A 16,718-nucleotide genomic window follows, 5' to 3' on the forward strand; every position below is an offset into this window, starting at 1 on the left:
GTGATGGTTACTGTACAGTGGGAGGTATATGGGGCCTTGATGGTTACTGTACAGTGGGAGGTATGTGGGGCCTTGATGGTTACTGTACAGTGGGAGGTATGTGGGGCCTTGATGGTTACTGTACAGTGGGAGGTATGTCGGGCCGTGATGGTTACTGTACATTGGAAGGAATCTCAGGCCAGGATGGTTACTGTACAGTGGGAGGTATGTCGGGGTGTGATGGTTACTGTACAGTGGGAGGTATGTCGGGGCGTGATGGTTACTGTACAGTGGGAGGTATGTCGGGCCGTGATGGTTACTGTACAGTGGGAGGTATGTGGGGCCTTGATGGTTACTGTACAGTGGAAGGAATATCAGGCCGTGATGGTTACTGTACAGTGGGAGGGATGTCGCATTGTGATGGTTACTGTACATTGGAAGGAATATCAGGGTGTGATGGTTACTGTACAGTGTGAGGTATTTCAGGGTGTGATGGTTACTGTACAGTGGGAGGTATGTCGGGGTGTGATGGTTACTGTACAGTGGGAGGTATGTCGGGGTGTGATGGTTACTGTACAGTGGGAGGTATGTCGGGCCGTGTTGGTTACTGTACAGTGGGAGGTATGTCGGGGTGTGATGGTTACTGTACAGTGGGAGGTATGTCGGGCTGTGATGGTTACTGTACATTGGGGGATATGTCGGGGTGTGATGGTTACTGTACAGTGGGAGGAATGTCGGGCCGTGATGGTTACTGTACAGTGGGAGGTATGTCGGGTTGTGATGGTTACTGTACAGTGGGAGGGATGTCGCGTTGTGATGGTTTCTATACAATGGAAGGAATATCAGGCCGTGATGTTTACAGTACAGTGGGAGGTATGTCGGGTTGTGATGGTTACTGTACAGTGGGAGGGATGTCGCGTTGTGATGGTTACTGTACATTGGAAGGAATATCAGGCCGTGATGGTTACTGTACAGTGGGAGATATGTCGGGGTGTGATGGTTACTGTACATTGGAAGGAATATCAGGCCGTGATGGTTACTGTACAGTGGGAGGTATGTCGGGGTGTGATAGTTACTGTACAGTGGGAGGTATGTCAGACCGTGATGTTTACTGTACAGTGGGAGGTATGTCGGGGTGTGATGGTTACTGTACAGTGGGAGGTATGTCGGGGTGTGTTGGTTACTGTACAGTGGGAGGTATGTCGGGGTGTGATGGTTACTGTACAGTGGGAGGTATGTCGGGGTGCGATGGTTACTGTACAGTGGGAGGTATGTCAGACCGTGATGTTTACTGTACAGTGAGAGGTATGTCGGGGTGTGACGGTTACTGTACAGTGGGAGGTATGTCGGGCCGTGATGTTTACAGTACAGTGGGAGGTATGTCGGGTTGTGATGGTTACTGTACAGTGGGAGGTATGTCGGGCCGTGATGTTTACAGTACAGTGAGAGGTATGTCGGGGTGTGACGGTTACTGTACAGTGGGAGGTATGTCGGGCCGTGATGTTTACAGTACAGTGGGAGGTATGTCGGGGTGTGATGGTTACTGTACAGTGGGAGGTATGTCGGGCCGTGATGGTTACTGTACAGTGGGAGGTATGTCGGGCTGTGATGGTTACTGTACAGTGGGAGGTATGTCGGGGTGTGACGGTTACTGTACAGTGGGAGGTATATCGGGCCGTGATGGTTACAGTACAGTGGGAGGTATGTCGGGGTGTGATGGTTACTGTACAGAGGGAGGTATGTCGGGCCGTGATGTTTACAGTACAGTGAGAGGTATGTCGGGGTGTGACGGTTACTGTACAGTGGGATGTATGTCGGGCCGTGATGTTTACAGTACAGTGGGAGGTATGTCGGGCTGTGATGGTTACTGTACAGTGGGAGGTATGTCGGGGTGTGATGGTTACTGTACAGTGGGAGGTATGTCGGGGTGTGATGGTTACTGTACAGTGAGAGGTATGTCGGGGTGTGATGGTTACTGTACAGTGGGAGGTATGTCAGACCGTGATGGTTACTGTACAGTGGGAGGTATGTTGGTCCATGACGGTTACTGTACAGTGGGAGGTATGTCGGTCCGTATTGGTTACTGTACAATGGGAGGTATGTCGGGGTGTGATGGTTACTGTACAGTGGGAGAAATATCAGGCCATGATGGTTACTGTACAGTGGGAGGTATGTCAGGCCGTGATGGTTACTGTACAGTGGGAGGAATATCAGGCCTTGATGGATACTGTACAGTGGGAGTTATGTCATGCCGTGATTATTACTGTACAGTGGGAGGTATGTTGGTCCATGATGGTTACTGTACAATGGGAGGTATGCCGGGCCATGATGGTTACTGTACAGTGGGAGAAATATCAGGCTGTCATGGTTACTGTACAGTGGGAGGGATGTGGGGCCGTGATGGTTACTGTACAGTGGGAGGTATGTCGGGGTGTGATGGTTATTGTTCAGTGGGAGGTATGTCGGTCCGTATTGGTTACTGTACAACGGGAGGTATGTCAGGGTGTGATGGATACTATACAGTGATAGGTATGTCGGGGTGTGATGGTTATTGTTCAGTGGGAGGTATGTCGGTCCGTGATGGTTACTCTATATTGGGAGGTATGTCGGTCCGTATTGGTTACTGTACAGTGGGAGGTATGTCGGGGTGTGATGGTTACTCTACAGTGGGAGGTATGTCGGGGTGTGATGGTTACTCTATATTGGGAGGTATGTCGTTCCGTATTGGTTACTGTACAGTGGGAGGTATGTCGGGCCGTGATGGTTACTGTACAGTGGGAGGAATATCAGGCCGTGATGGTTACTGTACAGTGCGTGGTATGTCAGGCTTTGAGAGTTACTGTGCAGTGGGTGGTATGCCGGGCTTTGACGGGTACTGTGCAGTGGGTGGTATGTCAAGCCGTGATGGTTGCTGTACAGTCGGATCTATGTCCGGCCTTGGTGGTTACTGTACAGTGGGAGGTAAGTCTGGCCGTGATGGTTATTGTACAGTGTGAGTTATGCCGGGCCGTGATGGTTATTGTACAGTGGGATCTATGTCAGACCGTGCCGGTTACTGTACAGTGAGAGGTATGTCGGGGTGTGATGGATACAGTACAGTCGGAGGTATTTGGGGCTGTGATGGTTATTGTTCAGTGGGAGGTATGTCGGACTGTGATGGTTACTGTACAGTGGGAAGAATATCAGGCCGTGATAGTTACTGTACAGTGGGCGGTATATCAGGGTGTGATGGTTACTGTACAGTGGTAGGTATGTCAGGCCGTGATGGTTACTGTACAGTGGTAGGTATGTCAAGCCATGACGGTTACTGTACAGTGGGAGGTATGTCGGAGTGTGATGGTTATTGTTTAGTGGGAGGTATGTCGGGTCGTGATGGTTACTGTACAGTGGGAGGTATGTCGGGCTGTGATGATTACTGTACAGTGGGAGGTATGTCGGGGTGTGATGGTTACTGTACAGTGGGAGGTATGTCGGACCGTGATGGTTACTGTACAGTGGGAGGTATGTCGGGCTGTGATGGTTACTGTACAGTGGGAGGTATGTCGGGCTGTGATGGTTACTGTACAGTGGGAGGTATGTCGGTGTGTGATGGACACTGTACAGTGGGAGGTATGTCGGGGTGTGATGGTTACTGTACAGTGGGAGGTATGTCGGGGTGTGATTGTTACTGTACAGTGGTAGGTATGTCGGGGTGTGATTGTTACTGTACAGTGGGAGGTATGTCGGGTTGTGATGGTTACTGTACAGTGGGAGGTATGTCGGTGTGTGATGGACACTGTACAGTGGTAGGTATGTCGGGGTGTGATGGTTACTGTACAGTGGGAGGTATGTCGGGCTGTGATGGTTACTGTACAGTGGGAGGTATGTCGGGTTGTGATGGTTACTGTACAGTGGGAGGTATGTCGGGCCGTGATGGTTACTGTACAGTGGGAGGTATGTCGGGGTGTGATGGTTACTGTACAGTGGGAGGTATGTCGGGTTGTGATGGTTACTGTACAGTGGGAGGTATGTCGGGCCGTGATGGTTACTGTACAGTGGGAGGTATGTCGGGCCGTGATGGTAACTGTACAGTGGGAGGTCTGTCGGTCCGTGATGGTTACTGTACAGTGGGAGGTCTGTCGGTCCGTGATGGTTACTGTACAGTGCGTGGTATGTCAGGCTTTGAGAGTTACTGTGCAGTGGGTGGTATGCCGGGCTTTGACGGGTACTGTGCAGTGGGTGGTATGTCAAGCCGTGATGGTTGCTGTACAGTCGGATCTATGTCCGGCCTTGGTGGTTACTGTACAGTGGGAGGTAAGTCTGGCCGTGATGGTTATTGTACAGTGTGAGTTATGCCGGGCCGTGATGGTTATTGTACAGTGGGATCTATGTCAGACCGTGCCGGTTACTGTACAGTGAGAGGTATGTCGGGGTGTGATGGATACAGTACAGTCGGAGGTATTTGGGGCTGTGATGGTTATTGTTCAGTGGGAGGTATGTCGGACTGTGATGGTTACTGTACAGTGGGAAGAATATCAGGCCGTGATAGTTACTGTACAGTGGGCGGTATATCAGGGTGTGATGGTTACTGTACAGTGGTAGGTATGTCAGGCCGTGATGGTTACTGTACAGTGGTAGGTATGTCAAGCCATGACGGTTACTGTACAGTGGGAGGTATGTCGGAGTGTGATGGTTATTGTTTAGTGGGAGGTATGTCGGGTCGTGATGGTTACTGTACAGTGGGAGGTATGTCGGGCTGTGATGATTACTGTACAGTGGGAGGTATGTCGGGGTGTGATGGTTACTGTACAGTGGGAGGTATGTCGGACCGTGATGGTTACTGTACAGTGGGAGGTATGTCGGGCTGTGATGGTTACTGTACAGTGGGAGGTATGTCGGGCTGTGATGGTTACTGTACAGTGGGAGGTATGTCGGTGTGTGATGGACACTGTACAGTGGGAGGTATGTCGGGGTGTGATGGTTACTGTACAGTGGGAGGTATGTCGGGGCGTGATTGTTACTGTACAGTGGTAGGTATGTCGGGGTGTGATTGTTACTGTACAGTGGGAGGTATGTCGGGTTGTGATGGTTACTGTACAGTGGGAGGTATGTCGGTGTGTGATGGACACTGTACAGTGGTAGGTATGTCGGGGTGTGATGGTTACTGTACAGTGGGAGGTATGTCGGGCTGTGATGGTTACTGTACAGTGGGAGGTATGTCGGGTTGTGATGGTTACTGTACAGTGGGAGGTATGTCGGGCCGTGATGGTTACTGTACAGTGGGAGGTATGTCGGGGTGTGATGGTTACTGTACAGTGGGAGGTATGTCGGGTTGTGATGGTTACTGTACAGTGGGAGGTATGTCGGGCCGTGATGGTTACTGTACAGTGGGAGGTATGTCGGGCCGTGATGGTTACTGTACAGTGGGAGAAATATCAGGCCGTGATGGTTACTGTACATTGGGAGAAATATCAGGCCGTGATGGTTACTGTACAGTGGGAGGTATGTCAAGCCATGATGGTTACTGTACAGTGGAAGGTATGTGGGGCCTTGATGGTTACTGTACAGCGGGAGGGATGTCGGGGTGTGATGGTTATTGTTCAGTGGGAGCTATGTCGGACCGTGGTAGCTACTGTACAGAGGGAGGTATGTCGGTCCATGATGGTTACTCTACCGTGGGCGGTATATCGGTCCGTGATGGTAACTACAGTGGGAGGAATATCAGGCCGTGATGGATACTGTACGCTGCGAGGTATGTCAGGTTGTGATGGTTACTGTACAGTGGGAGGTATGTCGGGGTGTGACGGTTATTGTTCAGTGGGAGCTATGTCGGACCGTGGTGGTTACTGTACAGTGGGAGGTATGTCGGTCCATGATGGTTACTCTACAGTGGGAGGTATGTCGGTCCGTGATGGTAACTGTACAGTGGGAGGTATGTCGGTCCGTTATGGTTACTGTACAGTGGGAGGTCTGTCGGTCCGTGATGGTTACTGTACAGTGGGAGGTATGTAGGGACGTCATGGTTACTGTACAGTGGGAGGTATGTCGGGCCGTGACGGTTACTGTACAGTGGGAGGTATGTCGGGCCGTGATGGTTACTGTACAGTGGGAGGTCTGTCGGTCCGTGATGGTAACTGTACAGTGGGAGCTATGTCGGGGTGTGATGGTTACTGTACAGTGGGAGGTCTGTCGGTCCGTGATGGTAACTGTACAGTGGGAGGTCTGTCGGTCCGTGATGGTTACTGTACAGTGGGAGGTCTGTCGGTCCGTGATGGTTACTGTACAGTGGGAGGTATGTCGGTCCGTGATGGTTACTGTACAGTGGGAGGTATGTTGGGCCGTGACGGTTACTGTACAGTGGGAGGTATGTCGGGCTGTGATGGTTACTGTACAGTGGGAGGTATGTCGGGCCGTGATGGTTACTGTAGAGTGGGAGGTATGTCGGGCCATGACGGTTACTGCGCAGTGAGAGGTATGTCAGGCCACGATGGTTACTGTGCAGTGAGAGGTATTTCGGGCCGTGTGAATGTGGAAGGGGAGTGGCAACTTGTTAAGTAAGTCTGTGTTTGACACAAATATTGTCTTGGTGTTTGGCACTGAGGAGGAAGTTCTTATGTTACAAGAAGATACAGATGGAATGGTCAGATGGGTGGATCAATGGCAGATAGGATACAACCCTGATAAATATGTGGTGATGCACTTTGGAGGAAGGAACCAGACAGGAGAGTAGACAATGAATGGCAGCACACCAGGAAGGTCAGAGGATGCTTCTCCACATATCCGTGAATATGATGGGGAATAATAAAAGGTTACATAAGAAATCATTGGAAATAGTAGGCATAGCGTTTACTCATCGAGGCATAGATTACAAGGTCTATGTAGCACTTTGTTTAGGCCAAGATAGAATTAAATTTGGGGGTTCTGGGAACTACATTACAGGAAGGATTTGATTATTCTGGAGGGAGTACAGAGATTCACCAGAATGTCCCCAAGGATGGAGCATCTCAGCTAAGCTCCATTTGTTTACTTTGGAGCAGAGAAGGCTGAGGGGGACGTGATTCACATGGATAAGATTACGAGGGGCATGAACAGGGTGGATAGACAGCAGCTGTTCCTTTCAGTCAAAGAGCCAAGAAGAGGGGAGCACCCGTTTGAAAGGAAGGATTGAAGATTTAGAGAGGATTTATGGATTGTTTTTTCACCCAGAGGGTGATGGGGTCCGGATTGCATTTCCTGAGGGGGGTGGGGGGGAGCGATCACGAGTAACTTCACAGCCATTAAAAAGTATCTGGACGAGCACTTGAATTGCCAAACCATTCATGGCTATGGGACTGTTGTAGTAAAGTTGGAATAATATAGACCGTGCTGTAATTTTGATGCTACACAGGCTATGCTTCTGTGTTTGTATGGCTGTGGAAGGTCAATCATTGAACAGCTTAAGACAGGAAGTAATAGGTTTCGGAAGTGTACATTAAACAACCGTGAAATGTAAAAGCTTCTCAAAATGCAATATATCAAGATGAATGTTGGAGAAGATAGTTGTAGCTTCCTTACAGTCCAAATCTAGTGAATAGAGAACAGGAAAATGGCAGACTATGAAGTAACCAGTTCAGTTCGGCCTTCATTAAAGAAATAAATTAAAAACTTCCAAGCAATTCTTGGTCTACTGAGAAAAAAACAGGAAATACAATCAAATCAGAACATAAACAGTTTTGGAGAAAATATTTGGACTGAAATCTGATAAATCCCCATGGTCATGATAATCTTTATCTCTGATTCCTAAAGGAGGTGGCCAAGGGAATAATGAATACTTTGCTTGCTGTCTTCCAAATTCCTGTTGACTTTGACAGATTTGAGAGCAGCAAATATAACCCCATTATTTGTAAAGGAGGCAGGGAGAAAGCAGGGAATTACAGTCTGCTTAGCACCAAAGAAGCAATCAGTACAATACAACAGTCTATTAGAATGAATGCTTTGCAAGGGAACTTTGAGAGTTAAATTAATTTGAAAGTAATGAACATTGATCAGGTCAATGCCAAATTATTAAAGGTGAATCATGTTTGAGAAACCGACTGGGAAATAAATTATAGCGAAGCAATAGATGCAGTGAATTGGGATTTTCAGAAACTTTTTGATGAAGTCCCAAGTCTAATGTTGCGAAAATGCTATCCCTTTAACAAGGTCATTCTGTCCTTGTTTTTTTTCACAGGAGTCTTAAAGGCAGTGAATCCGAAATGTCGAGGTTTGACTGCTCTAAAATAAAACCACGTGCAAGAAGGAGCAAGCTATGCCAGATCTGGTCCTGTGTAATGAGACAGGAATAATGAATGACCGTATAGTTAGAAATCAACTAGGAAGGAATGATCACAGTATGGCTAAATTTAAAATACAGATGGAGAGTGTGAAGATAAAATTAAATACTAGGATCCTGTGCTTAAACGAGGGAGACTATAACAGAATGTGGGAGGACTAGGCTAAAGTTGACTAGTAACAAATACTGTGTGGTGAGAGTTTACAAGCAGTGGAGGATTTCAAAGGAATTTTTCAAAGTCCTTAGAAAAAGTATATTCAGTGGAAAGGAAAGACTCTAAGAAAAGGGGTAATCTGCATCGGGTGTCTAAGCAATAAGCGAGGCTACCAAGTTTAAAGAGAAGGCATGCAAAGTTACCAAGAAAAGCAGGAACCTAGAAGATTAGAAAATCATTAATACTCAACAGAAAGCCACGAAAAGAGCTATAAAGAAAAGTAGGATAGAACACAAGAAAAAAAAACTAGCACAGAATATGAAAAGAGGTTGCAGATGATTCCCTAAATATATAAAATGAAAATGAGTGGCTAACATAAATGTTGGGCCTTTAGAGGGTGAGATGGAGAATTTAGTAAAAGGATATGATGAAATGGCCGAGGCATTGAGCAGGTATTTTATATCGATCATCCTACTGGATGACACTAATAACATGCCAGGAATTGACAAAGAGATGAGGGTAGGTAAGGACATGTTTACAATCATTATTACGGTGGAGGTAGTGTTGGGTAAGCTGATGGATCTAAAGGCAGACAAAACCGTGATGAAATGCATTCCAGGGTACAAAAAGATAGCGGAGGTAACATCAAGTTCAATTGTGGTAATTTTCTAAATATTTGCTGAAGGTTGGGGCAGTACCAGCTGATTGGAAAACAGCAAATGAGACGCCACTGTTTAGAAAGGCTGGTAGATAAAAGATGGGGGACTACAGACCAGTTAGTTTAATCTGTACAGTGGGTAAGATGCTTGAGTGTATTCTCAAGGGAGAAATTGCAGGACATTTTGATAGAAATCGGCCCATTGCGCAGACACAGCATGGATTCCTGAAGGGCAGGTCATGCTTAACAAGTCTTTTGGAACTTTATGAAGACATTATGCGCAAGGTAGACAATAAAGCTTCAGTGGATGTGATATATCTAGGTTTCCAAAAGGTGTTTGACAGGCGCCACACAATAGGCTGCTGCATAAGATAAAGGCGTTATGAGTAATGTATTAGTATGGACAGAAGATTGGTTGACTAACTGGAAGCAAAGGGTGGGCCTAATTGAGTGCTATTCATATCTAGAAATCAGTGACTAGTGGCGTGCTTCAGGGATCACTGTTGGGGCTACAATTATTCACAATTTATAGAGATGATGTTCTGTTGGGAGCATCCCGAGTTTGTCAAAGTTTGCAGATGACACGAAGATGAGTGGCAGAGTGAAATATGCAAAGATCTGTGAAACTTTTTCGGGGAACACTGATACTTTGAGTGAGTAGGCAAACGTCTGGCAGATGGAATACAATGTAAGTAAATGTGAATTCATCTATTTGTTATGAGTACCAGTAAAAAGCATTATTACTTGAATGGTAAAACGTTGCAGTATGCTGCTCTGCAGAGGGACCAGCGTATCCATGTTCATGAAACACACAAGTTTGGTCTGCAGATACAGGAAGTACTGAGGAAGGCAAATGGTATGTTGTCCTTCATTGCTGAAGGAATTGGAGTTAAAAACAGGTAAGATATTTTGCAGCTGTACAGGGTGATTGTGAGGTGGCACCTAGAGTATTGTATGAATATTAAGCCACCTTACTTGAAAAAGAATGTACTGGCACTGGATAGGGTCAAGAGAAGTTTCATTGGGTTAAATCCGGAGTTGAGAGAGTTGGTTTATGAGGAGAGACTGAGTATACTGGGATGATAATCATTGAAATTCAGAAGGATGGTGTTCGGACCTTATCGAAACATACAGAATAATGAAGGGAATGAATAACATACAAGTAGGGAGGATGTTTCCACTGGCAGGTGAAGGAAGTAGATTTAAAATTGAATTGAGAACGAACTTCTTCATCCAGAGTGTTCTAATTCTATGGAATTGCCTGCGCAGTGAGGTAGTTGATGCTTTTAAAGCTAAGGTATTTTGAAGAATGAAGTAAATAAAGGATACGGTGCGAGCATGGGTAAGTGTATATGAGTGTACGAATAGATCATACATGATCTTATTAAATGGCAGAGCAGGTTCGAATGGCCCCAGATGGCCTACTCTTGATCATAGTCCTTCTGTTCTTATGTTCTGAGGAAAGGGAAGTAGCCAGTTCTCCCAGCACAGACACTCTGCTTTGGTATGTTTGGCATGATTTTTCGCAGTCTTGCTGTTTTCTGAAAGCAGGCAGCCAGTCGTGAAGCTACAGGACTCAAAGAAGCAGACCCATTCTGATTTGCCCTCACTCTGAGATCTCTCCTGTAAGAAACTGGGGTTTATTTTTCCTTTAATTTTTGCCATGGTGTGTTTATGGTGATTGTTTCAAGTACATGGGACAACATCATTAATTTGGGATAATTTGTTGGTTTTTCAGATAGTTAAGTTATTCTGTCTGCTATCCTCTTCTGTTTGTGTTTCATTCAGCTGCATCACTCCTGGAATATCCACCTTACACCTGCTTAAATCAATGAGCAAATGTTAGGTCAGCGCTACTTTCTTGAAATGATTTGAGGAGGTCTGTCCTGGCCCATAACAGTGTGTAACAGCTAGATCTAATTTACTGGCATGGGTTGAGAATGGGAGAGTTGAAAGAAAAACGTGAATCAGCAAAAACAGTTCCATATATTTTGGAGTGGAAGCAATGACTAGCATGATAATCCAGGAATTTGTGTTTGCAACCCAACTATTCAGAAAGCATATCAAACATTTGTTCAAGGGTATTCAATGTAATCTTTCCAAATCTGCTGATGGCCCCAAATTGAGATTGTGAGTAGGTGGTCAGGATGTAAAGGAGTTCAAAGGTGATTGAGACAATTGGAGGGAATAGGGAAATACCTCTCAGGTGAAGAACAATGTGGATAGATGTGACATTGAGCACATTGTTTGGAAATATAGAATAACAGGCTAACATTTCAAAAAGAACTGATGTAAACCTATTGCTCTATGAAGATACTTCTGTGTATACATTTGTTGATTTCTTCACCACACTCTGAGGTCAAAGCAGGGCAGTGAATTCTGAAACCGGAAGTCAATATTGGAATTGAGATTGGCACATGCCCAGTGGACATAGTGCCACCAAGTAGGGAGCTGTATCATTGAAAAAGATGTCGATCTCTTTGTACACCAGTCACAGAGAACAGCAACAGAAACAGAAAGGAAGATAATTAGTATGCTGACCTTCATTTCCAGGGGACTTGAGTCCAGGTGTAAGGGTGTCTTACTGTAGCTGTACAGGGCCTTGGTGTGTCCCCATCTCTAAAATTCTGCAGTATTGTGTGCACATTTGGTGTCCTTACCTAACAAAGGATAAACCTGACATTGAGGGAAACCAGCGAAGGATAACCAGACTGATCTCTGGGATGACAGGCTTGTTGTGGGAGCAGAGTTTGGGGCGACTGGGCCTGTATTCCATGGGGTTTAGGAAAATGAGTGGAGATCTCGTGTAATATATAAAACTCTGTCATGGCGAGACAGGTTGTCAGCAGGGATGATAATTCCCCTGGCTGGAACGCCTCAAACAAGGGGCCCACAGTATTAGATGCAAACAGGTCACTCTGCATTCAGATGAGAATAAATGTCTGAATTCAGAGACTGATTAACCTGGAGAATACTCTGCCACTTAAGGCTGTGGAAGCATAGGCACTGAATATAAATAAGGATTTCTAGACACTAAAGGGATGAAGTTGAAGCAGGAGTTTGGTGTGGGAATACATGGTCAGCCATCATTTTTTTGAAAGGGAGAGCAAAATTGATGGACCGAAGTTCCTACTTCATTTTTTATTCCTGATAGTTAATCAGTTCAACGGATATAGAGAATACAGTGTTTGGGAAAAGTGAATTGAAGAGATGTTTGGCCCAAGACTAGAGTGGGGAAAGTTCAATGTGTTATATGACCTACTCCTTTCCCGATGTTTCTGTGCAGTCTGTGGGAAACCTCTGTAAATGTTGTTACAAGCTCTCAGATTTTAGGAAAGAGGTCTCCGCAGGGTCGACAGGACTGTGAATCCTGTTCTCTTTTCCAATACAGAGGCTGGTTCTGGCGGTCCTGTCCAGGTCTATCCTTTAAGACCTTGGAGCAGTTTGATACAACTGCCTTGCTTGGCAGTTTCAGAGGCCATTGAAGAGTTTACCACATATCTGTTTGTCTGGAGTCACGTTTGGGCCAGACCAGGAAATCAATAGACAATAGACAATAGATGCAGGAGGATGCCATTCTGCCCTTCGAGCCTGCACCGCCATTCAATATGATCATGGCTGATCATTCCTAATCAGTATCCTGTTCCAGCCTTATCTCCATACCCCTTGACTCCACTATCTTTAAGAGCTCTATCCAATTCTTTCTTAAAAGAATCCAGAGACTGGGCCTCCACTGCCCTCTGGGGCAGAGCATTCCACACAGCCACCACTCTCTGGGTGAAGTAGTTTCTCCTCATCTCTGTCCTAAATGGTCTACCCCGTATTTTTAAGTTGTGTCCTCTGGTTCGGCACTCCCCCATCAACGGAAATATGTTCCCTCCTGCCAGAGTGTCCAGTCCTTTCATAAGCCTATACGTTTCAATCAGATCCCCTCTCAGTCTTCTAAACTCAAGGGTATACAAGCCCAGTCGCTTCAGTCTTTCCGTGTAAGGCAATCCTGCCATTCCAGGAATTGACCTCGTGAACCTACGCTGCACTCCCTCAATAGCCAGAATGTCTTTCCTCAAATTTGGAGACCAGAACTGTACACAGTACTCCAGGTGTGGTCTCACCAGGGCCCTGTACAGCTGCAAAAGCACCTCTTTGCTTCTAAACTCAATCCCTCTTGTTATGAAGGCCAGCATGCTATTAGCCTTCTTCACGACCTGCTGTACCTGCATGCTTGCCTTCATTGACTGGTGGACAAGAACACCCAGATCTCTCTGAACAGCCCCTTTACCTAATTTGATACCATTGAGGTAGTAATCTGCCTTCCTGTTCTTGCCACCAAAGTGGATAACCAGACATTTATCCACATTAAACTGCATCTGCCATGCATCTGCCCACTCACCTAACTTGTCCAGGTCACCCTGTAATCCCCTAACATCCTCATCACATTTCACCCTACCACCTAGCTTTGTGTCATCAGCAAATTTGCTAATGTTATTGCTGATACCATCTTCTATATCATTTACATATATTGTAAAAAGCTGCGGTCCCAGCACGGATCCCTGCGGTACCCCACTGGTCACTGCCTGCCATTTCGAAATGGAGCCGTTAATCACTACCCTTTGTTTCCTATTAGCCAACCAATTCTCTATCCAATCTAGTACTTTGCCCCCAATCCCGTGCGCCCTAATTTTACTCACTAACCTCTTGTGTGGGACTTTATCAAAAGCTTTCTGAAAGTCCAGGTACAGTACATCCACTGGATCTCCCTCGTCCATCTTCCGAGTTACATCCTCAAAAAATTCAAGAAGATTAGTCAAGCATGATTTCCCTTTCATAAATCCATGCTGACTCTGTCCTATCCTGTTACTATTATCCAGATGTGCCGTAATTTCATCCTTTATAATAGACTCCAGCATCTTTCCCACCACTGAGGTCAGACTAACTGGTCTATAATTTCCTGCTTTCTCCCGCCCACCCTTCTTAAAAAGTGGCACAACATTAGCCGCCCTCCAATCCTCAGGAACCAACCCCGATTCTATTGAACTCTGGAAAATAATCACCAGCGCATCCACGATTTCCCGAGCCACCTCCTTCAGTACCCTGGGATGCAGGCCATCAGGTCCCGGAGACTTATCAACCTTCAGACCTAACAGTCTCTCCAACACCAAATCCTGGCAAATAGAAATTCCCTTAAGTTCAGGTCCTTCAGCCACTGTTACCTCAGGGAGATTGCTTGTGTCTTCCCCAGTGAACACAGATCTGAAGTACCCATTTAATTCCTCTGCCATTTCTTCCTCTGCCAAATCAAGGGAGATTCACTCCCTGAAAGTACACTGGGGAAGCAAATTTATGTTGACAATTGACATGGGCTTCAAGGTCAGTATTACTGGCACCAGATTTTACATCTCGATATTTTATTAATTGTATCTAACTTCTACCAGCTGCCAAAGCTTTTACCTGGTCTGTATTAGTAGTTCAGTGTCAATTGCACAACAGCACCATCTCCACATGGGGAACTATGGGAAACCACACTGAACTGATTATTTCTATACTGCTTGACAGCTCTGTCAGGAAGAATTCTCACCAATTTTACTGTCGTGATAGGACTGAGTGGGTGGTAATTGGTCAGATTGTAATTATTCCCCTCTTAGGGGATGGGACATAGTGGAGTAATCTTCCACATTGCCAGGGAGATGTCAGAGTTGAAGCTAGAATGAAACAGCGTGCCCAGTGACACGGCTTGGTGTGCAGCACAAGTCTTCTGTTCTATTGCAGGAATGGTGTCTGGGCCCATTGCCTTTGTCATATCGACTGCATTCAACTGTTTCTTCATGTCACGTGTGGCAAATCGAATTGTTTGAAGACAGGCATCTGTGATTCTGTGGGCATTATTCAAGCAAAACTTCTGGCTGCGGATGGTGTAGACACTGCATCCTTGTCTTTTACACTGATGTACAGGAAGGGTCCATTCTTTCGAGGAATGGTAGAGCAATAGCCCTAGCAATAACTGCTGAGATGTTAGTCTAACAGCCCCAGTAATGTTCTGATAATCTGAGATCGAATCATGTTACAGTAGATGGTGGAATTCAAATCCAACAAATGCTTGGAATTAAGTGTGTAATGATGATCATAAATTAATTGCTGATTGTGGGAGAAACCCATCTGGTTCACTGATGCCTTTTTTTTGGAAGGAACTTGCCATCCATACCTGCTCTGGACACATGTAACTCCAGGCCCACAGCAAAGTAGTTGACTCTTAACTAATATCTGGGCAATAAATGATGACCGAACCAGTGACGCCCTAATCCCATTGAACAATGTTTTTTTAAAATAGTATTTGTGGAATCCTCTTTTATTGTCAGTTGTTTCATAGTTCATAGATGTGGCAGAACTGTAGAGCTTCTATCTGGTCTGTTTGTTTTGTATTCATTTCGCCCTCTCTCTCAGATATCAGCCCTGCTGATTGGAATGTAAATACAGTGGTCAAGTGCAGTAGCTTTAAATGGATTGTCATCATTTTTAGGTACATATGGTTCTGACACTGGTACATTCACCAACTCGTCTCTGAAACATCGATCAGCTTAATGGGAATGACAGACTGAGGAATTGTCCTGGGCAAAATGTTACAGATCGTGATTCAATACAATTCGCCTTCTGTCCAGCTGTGATCGACAGTACACATACATTCCCAGTTTTTAGCTGCAATTTCTGCATTGCAATTCTGTTATCTGTCCCCCAGTTCACACCGAGACCTACTCTGGTTACTGATGTGGTAACACTTCCATTTAAAAATTCTCATTCTTCTGAGCATTTTTCCATAGTGTCACACCTATTACTTGACATGATTCGCAAAACCCCTAAACTTGCCCCGCCGGGCAGCACCGTGGGTCCGTGGTTAGCCCTGCTGCCTCACAACACTACGGGCCCAGATTCAATTCCATCTTCCGGCGACTGTCTATGTGGAATTTGGACATTCTCCCCATGTCTGCGTTCGTTTGTTCCAGGTGCTTCAGTTTCCACACACTGTCCAAAGATTTGCAGTTTAGTTGCATTGGCCTTGTTAAATTGCCCATAGCGTTCAGTTATGTCCATTAGTCAGGGATAAATGTAAGATATGGGAATGGGTCTGTTTTATTTAATCTTCAGAGAATCGTTGTGAACTTGTTGAGCCAAAGGGCCTGTTGCCACACTATAGTGATTCTAATTCTCTAACCGTATGTACCTAAAAATGATGACAATCCATTTAAAGCTACTGCACATGACCACTGTATTTACATTCCAAACAACAGGACTGATATCAGAGAGAGGGCGAAATGAATACAAAACATTCATCTGAATCTTTTCCCTTTCAGTCATGCCACCTTCGGTGTTTAAATTGAATGTGTTTCCCTCTGTTTCTCTTCATGGTCTTCATTAAGCTCTCTGTAGCGGCAATGATGCCAGTCTAATGTCGTTTCAGAACCAATGAATTTCTACATCTTGCGTTATTGTTCACTTCTCAGTGTATGGCGCTTCATGTTGGACAGGGCATTTGGGCGGCATTGACACACGTCTTTAAAGCTGTTAAAAACCAGAAATTGCTGGAGAAATTCAGCGTGTCTAGCAGCATCTGTGGAGACAGAGAAACAGAGATAGTGTTTCAAGCC

Source organism: Chiloscyllium punctatum, chromosome 13, assembly GCF_047496795.1.
Source record: "Chiloscyllium punctatum isolate Juve2018m chromosome 13, sChiPun1.3, whole genome shotgun sequence".
NCBI lineage: Eukaryota > Metazoa > Chordata > Chondrichthyes > Orectolobiformes > Hemiscylliidae > Chiloscyllium > Chiloscyllium punctatum.